The sequence below is a fragment of the Gigantopelta aegis genome, chromosome 8 (genome assembly GCF_016097555.1).
Source record: "Gigantopelta aegis isolate Gae_Host chromosome 8, Gae_host_genome, whole genome shotgun sequence".
In the NCBI taxonomy this organism is placed as follows: Eukaryota; Metazoa; Mollusca; class Gastropoda; order Neomphalida; family Peltospiridae; genus Gigantopelta; species Gigantopelta aegis.
The window spans coordinates 39279338-39300292 of record NC_054706.1 but is presented as its reverse complement, the minus strand read 5'-3'; the positions used below and the strand labels follow the sequence as shown (position 1 = coordinate 39300292).

At 39.0% G+C, this 20955-nt stretch overlaps 1 long non-coding RNA gene across 1 annotated transcript; it reads right to left on the bottom strand.

Moving 5' to 3' along the window:
• Nucleotides 1-7216: 7216 nt before the first annotated feature.
• Nucleotides 7217-18042, bottom strand: LOC121378823. Its single transcript, XR_005958767.1, has 3 exons — nt 17638-18042; nt 13119-13239; nt 7217-8921 (listed from the first exon to the last, which is right to left on the bottom strand). It is a non-coding gene; the product is annotated as an uncharacterized LOC121378823 (long non-coding RNA).
• Nucleotides 18043-20955: the final 2913 nt, after the last annotated feature.

The following is a 20955-nucleotide window of genomic DNA, read 5'->3' as shown; positions in this document are numbered from 1 at the left end:
TTACAAGGGTAATATGTATAATCTGTACGTTCGTACATTAGTTGTATAGAGACACGAGTGACATGTATCATCTGTACGTTCGTACATTAGTTGTATAGAGACACGAGTGACATGTATAATTTGTACGTTCGTACATTAGTTGTATAGAGACACGAGTGACATGTATCATCTGTACGTTCGTACATTAGTTGTATAGAGACACGAGTGACATGTATAATCTGTACGTTCGTACATTAGTTGTATAGAGACACGGTGACATGTATAATCTGTACGTTCGTACATTAGTTGTATAGAGACACGAGTGACATGTATAATTTGTACGTTCGTACATTAGTTGTATAGAGACATGAGTGACATGTATCATCTGTACGTTCGTACATTAGTTGTATAGAGACACGAGTGACATGTATAATCTACACGTTCGTACACTAGTTGTATAGTGACATGAGTGACATGTATAATCTACACGTTCGTACATTAGTTGTATAGAGACACGAGTGACATGTATAATCTGTACGTTCGTACATTAGTTGTATAGAGACACGAGTGACATGTATCATCTGTACGTTCGTACATTAGTTGTATAGAGACACGAGTGACATGTATCATCTGTACGTTCGTACATTAGTTGTATAGAGACACGAGTGACATGTAGAATTTGTACGTTCGTACATTAGTTGTATAGAGACACGAGTGACATGTATAATCTGTACGTTCGTACATTAGTTGTATAGAGACACGAGTGACATGTATAATTTACACGTTCGTACATTAGTTGTATAGAGACACGAGTGACATGTATAATCTGTACGTTCGTACATTAGTTGTATAGAGACACGAGTGACATGTATAATTTGTACGTTCGTACATTAGTTGTATAGAGACACGAGTGACATGTATAATCTGTACGTTCGTACATTAGTTGTATAGAGACACGAGTGACATGTATAATTTACACGTTCGTACATTAGTTGTATAGAGACACGAGTGACATGTATAATTTACACGTTCGTACATTAGTTGTATAGAGACACGAGTGACATGTATAATCTGTACGTTCGTACATTAGTTGTATAGAGACACGAGTGACATGTATAATATATACGTTCGTACATTAGTTGTATAGAGACACAGGTGACATGTATAATCTGTACGTTCGTACATTAGTTGTATAGAGACACGAGTGACATGTATAATCTGTACGTTCGTGCACTAGTTGTATAGAGACACGAGTGACATGTATAATCTGTACGTTCGTACATTAGTTGTATAGAGACACGAGTGACATGCATAAGCTGCACGTTCGTACATTATTGTATAGTGACACGAGTGACATGCATAAGCTGCACGTTCGTACATTATTGTATAGTGACACGAGTGACATGCATAAGCTGCACGTCCGTACATTATTGTATAGTGACACGAGTGACATGTATAAGCTGCACGTCCGTACATTATTGTATAGTGACACGAGTGACATGTATAAGCTGCACGTCCGTACATTATTGTATAGTGACACGAGTGACACGTATAAGCTGTACGTTCGTACATTATTGTATAGTGACACGAGTGACACGTATAAGCTGCACGTTCGTACATTATTGTATAGTGACACGAGTGACATGTATAATCTGCACGTTCGTACATTAGTTGTATAGTGACACGAGTGACATGTATAATCTACACGTTCGTACACTAGTTGTATAGTGACAGGAGTGACATGTATAATCTACACGTTCGTACACTAGTTGTATAGTGACAGGAGTGACATGTATAATCTACACGTTCGTACACTAGTTGTATAGAGACACGAGTGACATGTATAATCTACACGTTCGTACACTAGTTGTATAGAGACACGAGTGACATGTATAATCTACACGTTCGTACACTAGTTGTATAGTGACATGAGTGACATGTATAATCTACACGTTCGTACACTAGTTGTATAGAGACACGAGTGACATGTATAATCTGTACGTCCGTACATTAGTTGTATAGAGACACGAGTGACATGTATGATCTGTACGTCCGTACATTAGTTGTATAGAGACACGAGTGACATGTATGATCTGTACGTTCGTACATTAGTTGCATAGAGACACGAGTGACATGTATGATCTGTACGTTCGTACACTAGTTGTATAGAGACACGAGTGACATAATCTGTACATTCGTACATTAGTTGTATAGAGACACGGGTGAACTATACAATGAAACGTACCCACGTCACAACCAACTTGATTTTATTTGGATTTTGGCTTGAGTTATAAACTGATAAGAAGTAGATTTTATTTCAATACAGACTCTAGCCAAACGTAAATACTTCGACCAGTGCACCACAAATAAACCATTAATAATTGATCTCTCAAAGAAACAGTTTAAATTCTGGAGACTTTGCCAAGTCGTTCGTCTAGGTGTATAAGCACGGTCCCGGTGTCCCAGTTTCAAATTCCTCCCGTATTCAAGTTACTCCCCGGTAATTTGAACCTAGTTTCAGATTACCGGGGGTTGTTTGAACCTAGTTTCAGATTACCGGGGGTTGATTAAACCTAGTTTCAGATTACCGGGGGTTGTTTGAACCTAGTTTCAGATTACCGGGGGTTGTTTGAACCTAGTTTCAGATTACCGGGGGTTGATTAAACCTAGTTTCAGATTACCGGGGGTTGTTTGAACCTAGTTTCAGATTACCGGGGGTTGATTGAACCTAGGTTCAGATTACCCCCGGGGTAGTTTGAACCTAGTTTCAAGCTACCCCCTTAATTTCAAACGAACCCCCGGGGGTAGCCTGAAACTGGGGGGGGGGGGGGGTAACTTGCACATATATGGTAGTTTCAAATTACCCCAAGTTTCGGATTAACCCATTTAATATCTCAAACTAGACGGCGATTCATGAACGTGTTGTGAATTAGACAAATTTTACATAGTGATATTTCCTGGGGAGAAAAATGGTGAGTGACTGAATCATTGTTTAACGTCTGTGATGTCGACGCAGAAAGGGGCTATACGTAAAATGTAATAGGACAGACATATTATGTGTTCTATTATTTACGTATTGACTATTAACAGTTTATATCTGAACTTAGGTTCCATCGACCACATCCATCCATCGACCACATATATCCATCACATCCGTCCATCACATCTATCAATTTATCTACCACATCTATCACTCATCATGTACAATGTAAGATGTCACATTTTGGTTTGTATTCTCGAAATATTTGCTTAAACATAAATTCTGATATCCACTCTATCTAGGTTTCCATACTTTTTATGCAAAATATGTGTTCGTGTAATATGAATTTTCATATTTTATAGGAATACTTAATATATATATCAACGTTTCGATGTAAAAAATATACCCTATTTGTGAAAAGTTACTGGTTGTTGGGTGGGGGTAATTTGAAACTACGGGGGGTACTTTGAATCTAGGTTCAAATTACCCGGGGGGTAACCTGTACCGGGGGGTAATTTGAACCTATTACACCGACCAATGGCATGTTTGCTGGAAAGTACTGACTGGCGAGAAGGAACTGAAATCTCTTTGTTTAATGGCAGACTGTTAGCTGGTAACATTATGTATGCTACTTGCATCACTGTCTGAACCACGAGAGTAGAACCAGCTCATTCCAGGACATAATACCACGCCAGTAGTATCGTCACGGTGTTAAACACAAACCTTAACGCAATAAGCCAAAAACCGAACGGTTAAACCACACAGATAAAATCTTAAATGGTTAAAACTGTAAACGGTTATAGTATGTTTAAAAGTTTGTTTTGTTTAACGACACCACTAGAACACATTGATTTTTTAATCATCGCTTACTAGATGTCAAACATTTTATGATTTTGACATATAGTCTTAGGAAAGACACCCGCTAAACTTTTCCATTAGTAGCAAGGGATCTTTTATATGCACCATCCCACAGACAAGGATAGGATATACCAATGCTTTTGATATATCAGTCGTGTTGCACAGGCTGAAACGAGAAATAGCCCAATTTGCCCGCCGACGGGCATAGATCCTAGATCGATCGCGGATCAAGCGAGCGCTTTACCTCTGGGCTACGTCACGCCCCTGTTATTAGTATGTATCCATATAAAATGCCACCTTTGACGAGCTGATGAGAAAATTCGTTTTGTTTAACGACACCACTAGAGAACATTGATTTATTAATCATCGGCTACTGGATGTCAAACATTTGGTAATTTTGATATCTAGTCTTAGAGAAAGAAAGAAATATTTTATTTAACGACGCACTCAACACATTTTATTTACGGTTATATGGCGTCAGACATATGGTTAAGGACCACACAGATTTTGAGAGGAAACCCGCTGTCGCCACTACATGAGCTACTCTTCCGATTAGCAGCAAGGGATCTTTTATTTGCGCTTCCCACAGGCAGGATAGCACAAACCATGGCCTTTGTTGAACCAGTTATGGATCACTGGTCGGTGCAAGTGGTTCACACCTACCCATTGAGCCTTGCGGAGCCTAGTCTTAGAGAGAAAACCCGCTAGAATTACATTAGCAGCAAAGGATATTTTATACGCACTATCCCATATGGTGTACCGGCTGGAACGAGAAATAGCCCAATGGCTATTCCACTGACGGACGAGCTGATGAAGTCTTCATTATGTGAGACCATTACGACACCTTTAGTAACTAACTGCATTAAAACCTCTCTATGATGTTCCAGATGAGGCTGGTTACACTGGTCTAGAAATGGTCTAACGTGTGCCACTATTACACATATTGCCAAGTCTGTAGATCTTGACCCAATGACTCAAACAGACCTCACCGATAATTGGGGCGGAATTAAGCTCAGTCGGTTGAGTGCTCTCTTGAGATGCTTGCGTCGCAGGGTCGAACCGCCTCGGTGGATCCATTCAACTGATTGGATTTTTTCCTGTCTGTGGGAAAGGGCATATAAACGACCCCTTACTGCATTAGCAAAAATGTAGTGAGTTTCCTCTGATGACTATGTGTCAGAATTATCGAACGTTTGACATCCAATAGCCGATGATTAATTAAAGGGACATTCCTGAGTTTGCTGCAAATTTTAAGATGTTATCGACTAACACAGAATGTTTAACGATGGTAATTACATATCAAATACATTTTTCTGCATAAAATATTAGTGGCTGTATATTAAACGTTTTTCTAGTCGTTCTAATATTTGTACTAGGTTAAATTTCGCTTTAGTTCCTAAAAAATATGTTTTTTGTGCGTACGAAATTATTTGAAGACAAAATCCAGTTTGGGCTTCTTACAAATATTAAGACGACCAGAAACACGTTGAATATACATACAATGACATTCTAAACAAGAAAATATAATTAATATGAAAGTTTAATCGTAGAAATATTGTATTAGTCGAAAACATCTTACAATGGAGCAAAGTCAGGAATGTCCCTTTAATCAATGTACTCTAGTGATGCCGTTACACAAAACAAACTTTTTTTCAAGGATAATTAATACATGTATATCATCCGTAAATCTTTAGACCATAATTTTTTCACGTTTTCATGTCCGTTTGTGTTACACAGCTAAGTCTTGGACTACCGGGATAATCTTGACACCAACAAAACCAGCCTCGGTGGCGCAGTGGTTAAGCCATCGGACTACAGGCTGGTAGGTACAGGGTTCTCAACCCGGTACCGGCTCCAACCCAGAGAGAGTTCTTAAGGGCTCAATTCGTAGGTGTAAGGCCACTACACCCTCTTCTCTCTCACTAACCACTAACTAACTAACAATAACCCACAGACAGCCCAGATAGCTGAGGTGTGTGCTCAGGACAGCGTGCTTGAACCTTAATTTGACATAAGCACGAAAATAAGTTGAAATGAATGAAATGAATACCACAAACAATTAGCATGCAATACTCACTGCTGAACTATTTGGAGATGTCAGAGATTGTGCTGATGTAAGCACCTGTCATAAGATCAGATTAGTTTAGCGATCAGTAAAAGTTAAAGTTGTTTAACGACACCACTAGAGTACATTGAGTTATTAATCATCAGCTATTGGATGTCAAACATTTGGTAATTGTGACATAGAGAGGAAACCCGCTACATTTTTCCATTAGTAGCCTGGGATCTTTTATATGCACCATCCCACAAACAGGATAGCACATGCCACAACCTTTGATATACCAGTCGTGGTGCACTGGGGATCAATCTTAAACCGACCGCGCATCAAACGAGTGCTTTACCAGGGGGCTACTCTACCACTCTACTCCCGTAGTGATCAGAGTCCGTGATATTGGCTGTAACTAGATGTCTGCGCGTGTGTGTGTTGGGGGGGGGGGGGGGGGGGGGGCGAGGGTCGAGGGAAGGCAGGTTATCTTTTCAGAAAAAATATACAACAGTTTCTAGTGATGTTGGAGAAGAATACAGTATTACTCTGCACTGGTTGCTCCACCACCCCCACCCCCACCCCCACCGCTAGTTATTTTTAAAAGTTAGACATGGCCCTAGTGCTTATGCAAGTTTAGAATTACTCTATACGCAGGCGCCAACGTAAATAGAAAATAATATCAGCTACTTTTAGGAATCTTACAGAGTAAACGCATCATATTTTAATCTGTATTTGATATACAAATTCATAAATGTCAGACCATTTGTATCCAACAATCGGACAACGGAACCAAGTGAACATCCCACCAGCCAAGGTCAAGTGCAAGATAACACTACCTTACACCTAATATAAAGATAACACTACCTTACACCTAATGCACTGATAATCACTACCTTACAGCTAATGTAATGATAACACTACCTTACACTTAATGTAATGATAACACTACCTTACACCTAATGCACTGATAATCACTACCTTACAGCTAATGTAATGATAACACTACCTTACACTTAATGTAATGATAACACTACCTTACACTTAATGTAATGATAACACTACCTTACACCTAATGCACTGATAACACTACCTTACACCTAATGCACTGATAATCACTACCTTACAGCTAATGTAATGATAACACTACCTTACACTTAATGTAATGATAACACTACCTTACACCTAATGTAATGATAACACTACCTTACACCTAATGCACTGATAACACTACCTGACACCTAATAATTCATTATTTAAAAACAGGTTCGTGTTCTTTACTTCTCTAGTGGAGAACAATAAAACACGTTAATTCACCTACAATAGACATAAAATAGACACGGAAACAACCAATATTGACTAAACGTTTTTATTTTCGTACAAAACAAAGTAACTGAAATTAGATTACATGTGTATGCCATTTGTACGTCTTATGTCACACTCAAAATGTACATCTTCTGACATTCCATAACCGGCTAGCGACTCGTTATAATAAATACAAGGATGTGATGCGGTTTAATCAAAGAAACAAAATGAAACGTAAAATGAAAAAAGAAAACGATGATGAAAACATAGGGTGAAATGCTCAGATCTGGATTTCAGGTCAAGACAGTTAAACATTGGCGTTATTTTTGTCAATGTCATTAAACCTCACACAACTCGACTCAGAGGCACATCTGTTGTCATGATTCACAGGAAAGATGTGTCGCATGTGTTACACATGTGCATAGAGCCCTGAGGTGTAACAGAATTAGCGTATATCATACGTGAAAAACATATTAAAATTATCGTTTTAATCAATCAATCAAATGTTAAGCTTTTTTTTCCTTATCATTAATTCCATGTTGGAAATGTATGTTATTAAACGTAATTCGTGCATTTGAACATTTTATTTTAATGAGCGATTCTATCTTTATTGTTTATAAATATATTAATACAATAAACTAGATACATCCGAAATACAGACAGTATTATGGAACATGACAAACATGTATAGATCTGACGAAACTGAAGACGCTCTGCACATTTCCAACAGACCCCCACTCCAGAGTGCATTGACGCCTGTGTAAAACATACAAACACATAGCTGCAATGTCCACATCAACTGACTTGGAATAGAAAGGAAATCTATGAAAAGATAAAATAAATATATATTCTGTACGAGTCTTTCCACAACGATCATCACTTTGTCATGTCTGTGAGGAACGCATGAATCCATCTTCCGAAGTTTTGATCACCAACGCCTGTCGCACGGAAAGTTGTTTGTAGACGATAATTGTATTTAGAAAACGAGGGTAATACCATTGATCTTGTTTGTGTTCAGTAATTATTACTGAAACCGCCAGTCTTGAGTAAATATGTCTGAACTAGACGATTTCTTCATTTCAAAGAAGTATTCATTTGAAACACGTCATTCATGGATATCGCTAGCGGTTAGTTGCAGCAGCTTGAAGATGGTGGATGGTTGTAGCTAGTAATGACGTCAGAGAAAACAATGGAGTGGCCTTCTTTTTGAGTAGACACGACATGTTTCACATTATTAAATACGAGTCTTGCATGGTTGCACCCGTTGTGTCCTAACTAGTACAGTTTGTTCTCTGTGCAATGGAACGATCACCAGACTGAGTATTTACACATATATGTAACTATATTTTGTTGGGTGTTGTTTGTATACATATACATATACATATACATACACACATATAAATTATTGTACAGTCGATCTGGACACACTGTGCACACGTGCAACCCGTGTCCGGGTCAGAGGTCGGTATTTGCACAGCCTTGCTTTGACGAGACGATACATTCAGTACTGTTACAAAAGCTATCATGACGGACCTCACTATCCAGCGCTGCCGTAGTGTTTACGAGAAACAAAGCTGGCCAAGATTTGCTGCTGCAAGTTGTGATGCAAGTCGATCGTTGATTGGCGGATTCCTCTCTCGAAACTCTTAGCCTTAGTCTTCAAAAGTAAAGTAAGAACAGCGTCTGGACTAGAGACCTCAGCTTTACGTTGTGACGTCACGGCCATTTCCATTCCCGGAACGTTTTCGGAAACTCCTGAAGTAAATTAAAAAACAGAAACATATAAGGAAGGTTTGATTAATATCGACCAACAGATGTTTTTAACGACTGTAATTACACATTATTATTTTATTTTTTTCTAAATAAAATATCAGTGACTGTATATTAAACGTGTTTCTGGTCGCCCCGATTTTTGCACTACGTCAAAACTTCATTTCATTTCCTAATATATATGTTTTCGTAAATATGAAATTATTGGGATACCAAATACAGTTTGGGGTACTTGCAACTATTTGGACAATCAGAAACACAATGAGTCTGTCTGACTCTGATTGAAATATATTTAATATATAACACTAGTGGTTACAAAATTCTATTGGTCGAAAACATCTTACAATACAGCAAACTGAGGGCAGTTACTTTAAGTCATAAGAAAAACGCTATATGATACTATAGGGAAAACTTTGTTAAAAAGCACAATTCTATAGGGTTGCACTGAGAGCTGAGGTTTACACTCACTCACCTACAACTCACTGACCTACGACAACACCATTCACGTCATCGTGATGTAACAAGGCAGCATTTATATATACACACATCTTTCTTCAGGGGTAATAAGGATTTGTTTTGTGCAAACTGCTTCCGGAGAAACATTGCTTCACAACAGTCATTGTTTTGTTAAAGAGATATTCAAATCTCATTTACGACTGGATACCTGTCTGCTCAGTGTGGATTGTTGTCTACAGTAATTTCCTACTTAGCAATTTTCTATTTCTTCCAACAGTTACACAAAGTTTGAAATGATAGGGTAACAGAAAACCTCTGTGTTTATCGAATTGTTATGTCTAACATTATTATACGTTTTAGAAGCAGGTGTATTACATTCACGAGTTGATTAACTCACTGTCAGTGATGGCTACAAAAAAAAACCCTCTTCAATCTGAAACACTGATAACTGTTTTCAAACAACGGAATGTTCATATTTACATTGTCTGCAGAATACAATCATGTGGTACAACCCTACTGTAATATATGTCGGTTCCTTTAGCAACGGATATTAGAGTTATTACAACTGGATGGCGATATATTAGAGGTATTCTCACTGGGTGACGAGATGAAGCCATTCCATCAGCCTAATCACAGAGAGCCGTCTCTTCCTGGCACGCTAGGTGCCCGTTACAATCTCCTATCTCACCCGATTATCTCCCCTGTCACGTTTAATCACCGGCCGTTGATAAAATTATCTCCATTGCGTCATTGGAAGGTAACGAGAACGCTACAGTTCCAGATTAAGACAACATAATAGGTAGTTGGCCCCAACAGCACATTTAACTGATGTTTCCAATTGACATAACTTTGTTTGATAAATTAATCAGTGTTGAAAATACAATGGGCTTCTAACCAAAACGATGTGGACGTACAGGTTTTAGACAAAACAGTTGCAGTTCAAGGGTAAGTGTTTGTGTGTCATCCACAGACACAAGTAATTGATTATTTAACTTGCCTTCCCAAGTAGATTTATAAAATACTATTTAAAAATCGAAACAATTGTTATACAACAGACAGATAACCTTCAACAAAACAGCGTATTTAAATTCGCATCTCTTCACAAGACAGTTCAAAAGATGTTTTAACAAGATGATGGATGACTATACTACCAGGTGCTTCATCCACAGAAGGTCAGTAACCACGCACCACCCCCACCCCTAGGGCGGTACTTCCTTCCTACTTCGTCTTCAGAAGGACAGACACCTGTTTAACAAATCTGGACCTTCACAAACCAACCGTTAAGCAGCTGGTCTAGCAATGGTTGGCCGAAATGCAGACAATGCTATTCGTGTCGTCTATATGAAATAGGCAGAACAATCTACCACACCTCAAACACGAACATAATTATCTGGTAGGCAAGAAAGGTGCTTCCGTCAACACTGCACTTGTGTTGTCAATTGAAAATGGATTGTCAGCTAACGTTTCAACTCTTACGTCACGACCTGTCCCAGACAGGGTTCGATGGAGCAGCTGTTACATTTCCAAGGCTGATGTGAACGCTTCTCGTGTCTGCTCAGTGTGGGCATGTAACATCACACTAGCCACTAATCTACCGCAGAGCCAGATAGTGTGCTTTAATCTTAATTGGATACAATAATGGAAATAAATGAAGTTAAAATAAATCAGTTATATTTTTTATACTGCCTTTAAACTTCCTGTGACACAGTTTTTACACAATCATGACTTCAACTGTGCATAACAGCAAAGGTCTAGGGGAAACAACGAATGCTCTGTTTCAGGAATATACTGACGGAAAAACCAAACGCAAGTTGTTTTCGGTGTTTTATTGATGATTATTTCATAGTTTTTTAGGGTTATGTCTTCATTACTAAATAAATTGTTGACAAGTTTTGTTGTGTGGATAACGTTGAAATGTGGGTACCCTACATCATTTCCTGGTCCAAATCAATAGCGTGTGTGCCCATCACGGGCTACAGTCGCTGCTCTAATTCTTCTTACCACTGACCCAATCAAGTTGTTTATGATCCTTCCTTTGTGGGTTGTTATTCTACTGATGAAGAATGGCCTGCGTGAGCGACGTTGTTTAGGACGTTGACGCGCTTCCTGACCCTCCTATCCAGCTCGTCCCATGAATGATCGATCGGGTTCAAATGTGAACTGTAGGGTGGCCAATCGAGCACTGGGACATTGTTTTGGTTGAGGAAGTTAATACAAACCCTCGCAACGTGCGACCTCGCATTATCCTGCTGCAACGTATGTTACACGCATGAATAAGTGGAAGGACGTGAGGCCTGGTGACCTGACCCCGATATCTTACGGCTGTAAGATTGCCATGGATGACCACGAGGGGCGTTTTCAAGCCATGATAAATCCCCCCCCCCCCAAAAAAAAAACAACAAAAAAAACCCCCCAAAAACCCCAAACCCAAACAATAAAAAAAAACCCAAACAATAAAAAAAAACACCAAAAAAAAAAAAACCCACCAAAAAAACCCCACCCAAACAAACAACACCCCCCCCACCCCCCCACCCCCCCCCCCAAAAAAAAACACCCATAGCAGACCCTCCCCCAAATCTGGCGTCTGAATATCGCTCACTTCGATGTCAATAGACACGATGTAGTCCATCTGACCTGTAAAGCGAGAACCGAGATTCGTCAATGAACAACACGTCTCCAGTAGGGCGTGGGGCGTGGGGCACTTGAAACAGATTTGGTGCATGAGCACGCAGCCATTGCAATCGACGTTAACGTCGCCTGGGTGTAAGTTGCGGACCAACGTAGGGACGTCGTGGCCTTAACTTGAACTCCTACAACCGACTCCTAACCGTTCGTGGACACATTGGGCGACCACGAGTGCCTACAACCTGACTCGCCGTCTCAAATCGGTTACGGAGGTGTGTGCGACGTATGCCTCTATCTTGACGTGGCAACGTAACGCGCGGCCGTCCGCTCCTGTGACGGCAAACTAATCTTCCTGTGGCTCTGAGACGTCCAACTAAGCGAACTATCGTTGACTCATGCACCCCAAATTGCTGGGCAACGCGACGTTGCGATTGCCCTGAACAATTAAAGCAATAGACCTACCCTTATCAACTTGTAACATTCGCGGCATTTTGCTTTTCAAACGTGTTGAAATGAAACGTTATGCTCTCAATGCGTACTGTTCAAAACTTTGATTTGGTGTGGTGTTCAAGTCCATAGCACGTGGCAGTGGTCCGGAGGCACGCTTTCTTGACACATCGGTACAGTTGACTCAATTTAAACCAAAGATTCCTTAAACAGTACAATGCGTTAGCTGTGTGTCAAATGTTACTACATTTGGTATACGGATAAAAAAGTTAAATTACCAAAACTGAACTTGCGTGCGTTTGTTTTTTGCGTCAGTATGTATATATATTATCTACTTTATTAACACATACTAATGTATCTATTTCATTTCAACTTAGTTTCGAGCTTATATCCCATTAAGGTTCAAGCACGCTGTCCTGGGCACACACCTCAGCTATCTGGGCTGTCTGTCCAGGACAGTGGGTTAGTTGTTGGTCAGTGAGAGAGAAGGCGGCGTAGTGGCCTGACACCTATCCATTGAGGCCTCAAGAACTCGTTCTGGGTTAGAGCCGGTACCGGGGTGCGAACCCTGTACCTACCAGTCTGTAGTCCGATGGTTTAACCACTGCGCCACCGAGGCCGGTTACTGTATCTAAAGAGTGCTGGAACACTCACCTGGTGAATGAGACACAGTTCCTCGTGAACATCCCACTGCCACGGCAGTCGTCTGCGCTCTCGTCTGCTTGCGGCCACCACATGCTGATAACGTTTGGCTTCAGACGCTTACAATAGAACTCTGAAAAACAAAACCAACATGTATTTAGCTCGCATTTCAAATTATTAGTTACATGTATTATACATAATGTGTATTTAACATATTAGACCATCAGATGAAAACAATAATAGTTCTTCTGTTCATTGCTATGGATATGAAGGAGGAGTTTGTTTTGTTTAACGACACCACTGGAACACCATCGATTAATTAATCATCGGCTATTGGATGTGAAACATTTGGTAATTCTGACTCGTAGCCATCAGAGAAAACCAGCTACATTTTTTAATATTGCAAGGGATCTTTTCTATACACTTTACCGCAAACAGGAAAACACATAACACGGCCTTTGTCCAGCTGTGGTGCACTGGTTGGAACGAAAAAAAACCCCAATCAGCTGAATGGATCCACCGAGGTGGTTCGATCCAAGCGAGCATTCAACCGACTAACTAAATCTCGCCCCCTGTTATGAATAAGCTGCACAGAAAGAAACGTGAAGTGCTGTCTTGCACCCCCCTCCACCCCACCCCATTTTACTCCACCCTACTCCACCTCACCCCATCGTTTGTTCAAATTATGATAGAGGAATTTTGTTTTGTGTACATGCACATTGTTATTCACGTATGAAGCATCAGAAGTGATCAGTATCTATCACGGGAATAAATGGGAACACCATGGGATTGTTCGCCAACTCCAAGATGGCCACCACATTATTTTCCATTTAATGTGCAATTTGATGAAAGATGTATTAATATATGCAGAACTGAAATAAATGTAGAACCGAACTAGCGACGAATTATTTAAATTATTGGCTTTCTCGAGGCCTTGTCAGATCGCCATTATACGACACTATAAACGAATAGCAAACAAGTGTTTAAAACTATATCAGACGATTGACGGACATTTTCACTATTTCCAGTTCAACCTAAAGTAAGGTAGCTCGATAATATAGCATTGATATTATCGACATTTACTGATAACTTTGAGATGATTCCATCAAATATTGATATTTTACGAGTAAAATATAACAATACGAAGTCTTCATATTCATAACGTTATGGCCACATTTCGTTCCATTCTTGTCCCTACTAATTTATCATTTTGCAGTCCGCTGCATTTCATATTCCGTTCCGGATTTTGCCAACACCATAATTTTCTAGCTTGTCAGCACAAGCTCTGCAAATATTTGTCTTGCTAAGCTAAACGTTTATCTTGCGCTGCCTTCTAACGTTAAGTGTAAATCAGCTTGTTGAGGGAAATGTTACGGCAACACTATACTATCTCTGTACGTTTTGTTACACATGAACGGAATGCAATCCAGCAGCAACAACAACAAAAAAAGCGATGCATCTTCCAGTTTTTATATGTACTGACGCAATTGCATTTTCCTATTTATTCTCATTGTGCACGCAGCAGCACGTAACGGCTGTGTTAATCAACTCAGTGTGTCTACCGCCAAATGAAATCGCATAGACGATAATAGAAACATGGACGAACAGACCTGCAACAATCAACGTTTCAATGAAAATTATGACACTGGCAAAACCAGGAACGCAATATGAAATGGAGTGGACAACAGATGATAAATTAGTACGAACTAGAATTGAAGGAAATGTGGTCATAACGTTATCAGTATTATGATTTGGTATTGTTATATTTTAGTCAATTTTTTTTTTTTATTAAATCATTTCAAGGTAATCAGTAAATAATATCATTTATATACAGACAAGCTGCATTATTAATGAAGTACAACAGGAAATAGTGAACATTTCCATCAGTCCATTTCTATATTTTTTAACATTCATTTCTATTTCTAATCGCTAATATACAAACTTCAGCCCATCAAAGAAAATGTTGGGAGGGGTTGTTGCTAGTTTCCGATAAAACATAAACTACCTTTCACTACTCTTATTCTGATTTTAGCGAAACTCCGCACAGTGCACTGTAGTACCGGGTACCCTGACTAACTACATGAAATAACTGGCCAAATGAAACACCGCTTTACGACATATATCACCAATGGCAAACGGTACAATACTTAATGCTGTATTTCAGGTCGGGGACATATCGAACATTGCATCAGCCAGATGATGTTTGGTGCAGTGATGGAGTAACCGTGCTTTAGCGCTACATTATCTAAGTAGACGATCTTAAGCTACTTGTCTTAAGGGTTTCAGGCGTCTTTATTTATAAGTATGTTTGCTGATTGTCGGTTTTTTTTTTTTCCGTTGAATATATAGTATGATTTTCTTCTTTCTGTTCTTTTACGCACACAAAATAATCACACCAAGGTGTAGTCATAGAGCGTTAGTTACAATGGGAAATAGCCCGACGGATCCACTAAGAAGTGTAAACGGTACGACCCAGTGTATCCTCAGAACAGAACAGAACAGAACTTTATTACACTCAGGCCGTTAGGCAACGGCATATGGGGAAACATGAATAATTACATGTGTGTATGCTAGCACAGGGATGAGATGGGAAGTCAACCGCAGCAACCAACCTGTGGCGAAGTGATGTGTCTAAAACACATAACAGTCCCCGAAATCTAACGTCATATATCTTTAGCTGGATAATATTTCAGTTTGACAGTCATTTTAAAACATCATGTCGGCGATTAGTAAAAACATTACAGGAAGAAACTCCACACCTCTATCGGAAACGCGCTAACTCTCTGCTAACTATCGATGGGCTTGATTAGATCTGCTAATAGGGGAGGTCTACAGGGACCAGTAAGATCCGCTGAGCAGAGCGCGAGACTTCAGATTCGCTACGCGACGTCAATACTGGGCAATGCAGTGATTTTATTAGATAATGTTTCAATGTACTAACTTAAAAAAAAAAAAAAAAAAAAAAAAAAAAAAATATATATATATATATAAAATACGCTGTGACGCAAATGCCTGTCTGTTGACCTGAATGACTTGAAAGAAAAAACCCAAGTGTAAGTGTGTCGATGAATTACGACATTAACATAACATAAATATCAAGAACAGTACCTATACAGCATTATTTTAATGTGTCCTTTCAATGTCTGGGGTAAATCAGTAATCCATCCTGTACGTCTAACATTCACAATTCCTGTGATAAATGACTATGTATTCATTTCAAAAGGAATATTGTGGGTAGTTATTTCGTTGTAGGCAACATGCTACGAGTTAATACGTCAGTATAATCTCTGCTATAGGATTGTGCAAGACGTAAACAGTGACGACTGTCAGGTTTCTATTCACTAGACTGGCTCGGCAGGGTGTCTCAGTAAAACACCCTCCAGGTCAAATGCGCTCAAACGGTAATCTGTCTATGTGATCCCGTGATCCCTATCAGTATTCTACGTCTAGTATATCAACTGCCGAGGTATGTGCTGCGCTACTTGTTGTTCATCGGGAATAACACATATTATACCGGCAGTGTGATTCTTCGTTAATAAATATACTGATCCATGTAAGACAACTCATCTAATATCAATTGATTAAACAGTCTCTACAGGCGTCCTTAAAATATCATTCATTCCTTTCTATATTCATTGGCTGCAACGTCAAACAACGGACGTGGCAAGTATATAAAGTCGCCATGGTTGCGAACTGAAAACATTCATCTTTAAAATGAGTAGGTGGTGTTTTGATTACTCAGCAGTTTATAACCAATGGCGGTGACTCCAACACCCCGCATCAGATATCCACTAGACACAACTTTAAAATCTGCCACCATTTGTACAGACCACATCATTTCATAAAATTCCGCATCTGTGGATTAGTGAAAACACCAGTTTCAATTAATACAAGTCAATGCTTCCAATGTCTTTTCTGTTAACACCGTGAAACACCAGAAAGAAAACAAAATTTGCAAGAGACAGAAGCCTTAATATAGAAGACTACCTTCAGCTATCTGACCAATTCCAAATATCTATTAGAAATATCTTTAAACCGAATTACAATTTACAAGCTTACAATGTTTTACATTTACAGTCACGCAGAAAATTTTCACTAAACATATTTTGCTGCGTTTGAAAACCAAATGGATTAGACACAAGTAGTCCAACGTACTAGACCTTATCCGTAATACATACATAACAGACGACAATGATATATATTATTCAATGTAAAATATAAATATTTTCAAAGAAAGAAACAAAGAAGAAGAAATAAATGACAGTTATCTTATGTAAATGACGACTAAACATTATTTACTATTTAAAAAAAAAAAAAAAAAAAAAAAAAATGCTAACGGTATAGTAAAAAACGTAACATATTCTGACAGTTTATAGCGTTCAGGCATGCTTCTAGTCATCAATTATAAGTCCTATTCATTTTTGTAATGAGATATCTATCACAATATAGTGAACACCTATTGTTTACCCCCAAAACATAATTATTTAGAACTGTATCTTTAACCAATGCATATTTTTAACTGCAGACTTACTATGATTAAACAGAAGTAAAAATCCCACTGGTTCCAAGCGGTAAATAAATTCCAATCGAACACGACCGTGATACGAAAGTACTCCACAGGATCACTGAAAGTTGTTTCAAGTTACGCTGAGTGAGAGGCAATCTCTGACAGAACCGATCGAATACTGTTTTCTTATAGGCGAGCGAGAGAAACCGGGGTGATGGCGATACTCCGAGACAGCCAATCGAACGTGACCACTTCTTAGAGCCAACTATCGGCTTCCAGTATAACAAAGTTTGTCGAGTGTTCTACCTCACCAGCTGTTACTAGCTTGGTATTATTACTATCGTAAACACGTTTTGCAGTGCGTATATCAAACAGCAGTATGAATGAATCGAAGGTGGCGGCAGTTTATATATATATTCAAGTTACGCAATCCCTCTCTCCCATTCACCATCCTATTTTCAAGTGAATGAAACATAATACAATGTAACCCGGAACATCCATAAAGGTCGTACTTGGGGTATTATAATGGTTCAGTCAAACTGCATGATGAAATAACTTTCTTACTGTACAAATGACAACAAAACAGCCGGACCTGGATAGACAGCGCGGATAGAGCCGGAGTCTGCGCATGGACAGGGACTGAATGGAATGAATGAATGAATGTTTAACGACACCCCAGCACGAAAAATACATCGGCTATTGGGTGTCTAACTATGGTAAATGCAAAAAGTAAGTGATGATCAATATAAAAATTCAATAGTTAAAGTAAAACTCAGTGCATAAAATACAAATATCACAGAAAGATAATAATAAAATTTACAATAAAAGTCAGTATCACGTAGAAACTGTAATGAAAGTTCTGGATGGAGCACTGAATGGGTGACAAAAGTATGGGAGACGTTTTAATATGACTACAAAACATCTAAACCATTTCATACCGTTATTCAATAACATACGGTGTCCATTATCGTGTAAATCTATACCCCAATTCACTTAACGGGCAGATAGTTTGAAAGTATAGGTTATTCTCTCCACAATTCTGTTCTTTCCTTCAAAAGGTATTTAGAGACTGCAGTTTAAATGAAAAACAGTAGCAGGAGTGGCATCAACACCAGATCAAGAAAATGAAACGAAAACCATCAAATTAAATAATAGAAGATGGGCAGGGGTTAGCGTTTAGTTCCATAGAAAATATCATTTTGCGGGCTGAATATTTTCTAAATTATTATTAAGTTCTCTTTCATTTTTATCATTCTGTTAACGTTACAAATTTAAAAATACACAAAATAAATATATTTAATAAATAAATTACCCTTCATTATTATTTATTTTTTACAAATGAACATTAAACGCGTCTTGACGTATTTGATAACTCGAAGGTTCAAGTCGGGACTCTAATCAAATAGAACAGCCTATACCAGTAATAGCACATCGTGTTATCACGTGTTTCAATGAGGTCATAGTGCTAACGCAGAGGTCAACATGACATCATTGCGCATCAGATGAGACTCGAGCGCTGACATCACTTATGAGGCTATATGTGGGTCAGTAAATCCACTGACCCTAGCTACTGCTATCAGTGTAGATTATAGTAAATTGTATATTCGTCTTTCACGGATTCCTTTTACCGTTATCTTGCACATTAGTTACATTTCCCTTCAACTATCAATTCTGGCAAATCTAACATGTTTCTTGATGATTGAAACATATTTTATTGCACTTGCACGCACGCAAATGACGCAGCACCGCACAACACAACTATACCTGTAGATAAATCTATGCCTGTACATACACTATTTGACGCGGCATTGCGAGTCCAACTATTGAGGCATTGAGACAGCATCCAGGCAGGAAATGAATGCTGTAACTGTGAAAGTATATCTTGCGTCAAACCATGCATGCCTATCGATAATTGACATCGTATCCAGATTCAAACGATAACGAGAAACAAAGTAATATGAAGAGGTATGTAAAAAAAAGGTGTGTTGTGCATTCCAGTGCTTATGGTAGAGATATAGCCCATGGTGCAGTGCTCGAATGAGGCGCCTGCCAATCTTTAAAAAATCGGTTCCCCTAGTATAACACTGACCGCGATTCGTGCTGCGCTGTCTATAAGACATAAATAACTCATGCTCTTGCTGCTAATCGACAAACATAAAAGTCGCGTTTCGGCAGCGGCCAGCTTTATCCGTTAAGGAGGGGCGGAATTTAGCTCAGTAGGCCGAGTGCTCGCGTCGCAGGATCAAATCACCTCGGTGGATCCATTCAACTGATTGTTTTTTTTCTCGTTCCAACCAATGTACCACAACTTATCAAAGGCCGTGGTATGTGCTTTCCTGTCTGTGGGAAAGTGCATATAAAGGTCCCTTTCTGCATTAAGACAAATGCAGCGTGTTTCCTTTGATGCCTACGAGTCAGAATTACCAAATGTTTGACACCCAATACCCGATGATTAATTAATCAATGTGCTCTAGTGGTGTCGTTAAATAAACAAATTTCCGTGAAGGAAAAACGTTCTAATGACTCAATATGTGTCATAAACCTGTAATATACTATCCTCTCACTAAGCGATGATATGCTACGATATACGTTTTGTCTGTGTCGGTAGATTTTGTATTAAGGAGGGGTTTTTCGATTTTAAAACTTTTGTGTTTTATTGCTTTGGGATTGTCGGATGTTGTCACTCGTCACTTGTTAAGACATACAACTGTTAGACAAAAGCTTACGGAACGCTTCAAACTGCACGTCCATAAACTATACCCGTGTAGACTGCTGGCAAAAACATACTTTTACCCACGTGGCCCGGTTTCCTTAACCAGTTATTGGGTTGTGTCTAATCATTTCTACTATTACTGATTTTGTTTTCATGGTGAACTTAACCTGACTTACGACTTCTTGCTTAAATTATCAATTTTGACAGATCCAATGTGTTTCTGGTCGTTTGTAGCATCTCACAACGTATTTTACGCGAAACGGAAAAGATACGTACCTCAGAAACCAGTGACTGTTAGTATTTAGAACAAAGAATGTTGAAACTGTGTTTTGCTAATTATCCAGTTCAAAGGTAGTGTGCCAGAGAAAATCTTACATACGAGCACGTGGCATTTCCCGCCCTGTTTGGGGTGAGGATCAGTTTGCGTATTTGAAGAGAAACTCCAGGCTCGGATCCAAGGTTCAGCTGGCGTCCCCCATCCCATTCACCATCCCATTTTCAAATGATTAAAACATTATAGAAAATAACCCGGAATACCAATAAATGTCGTAGTTAGCGTACTGTACATGTAATAGATCAGCCAAACTGCTGGGTCACGGAATTTCCAAGTACCTCAAATGAATTTGAGT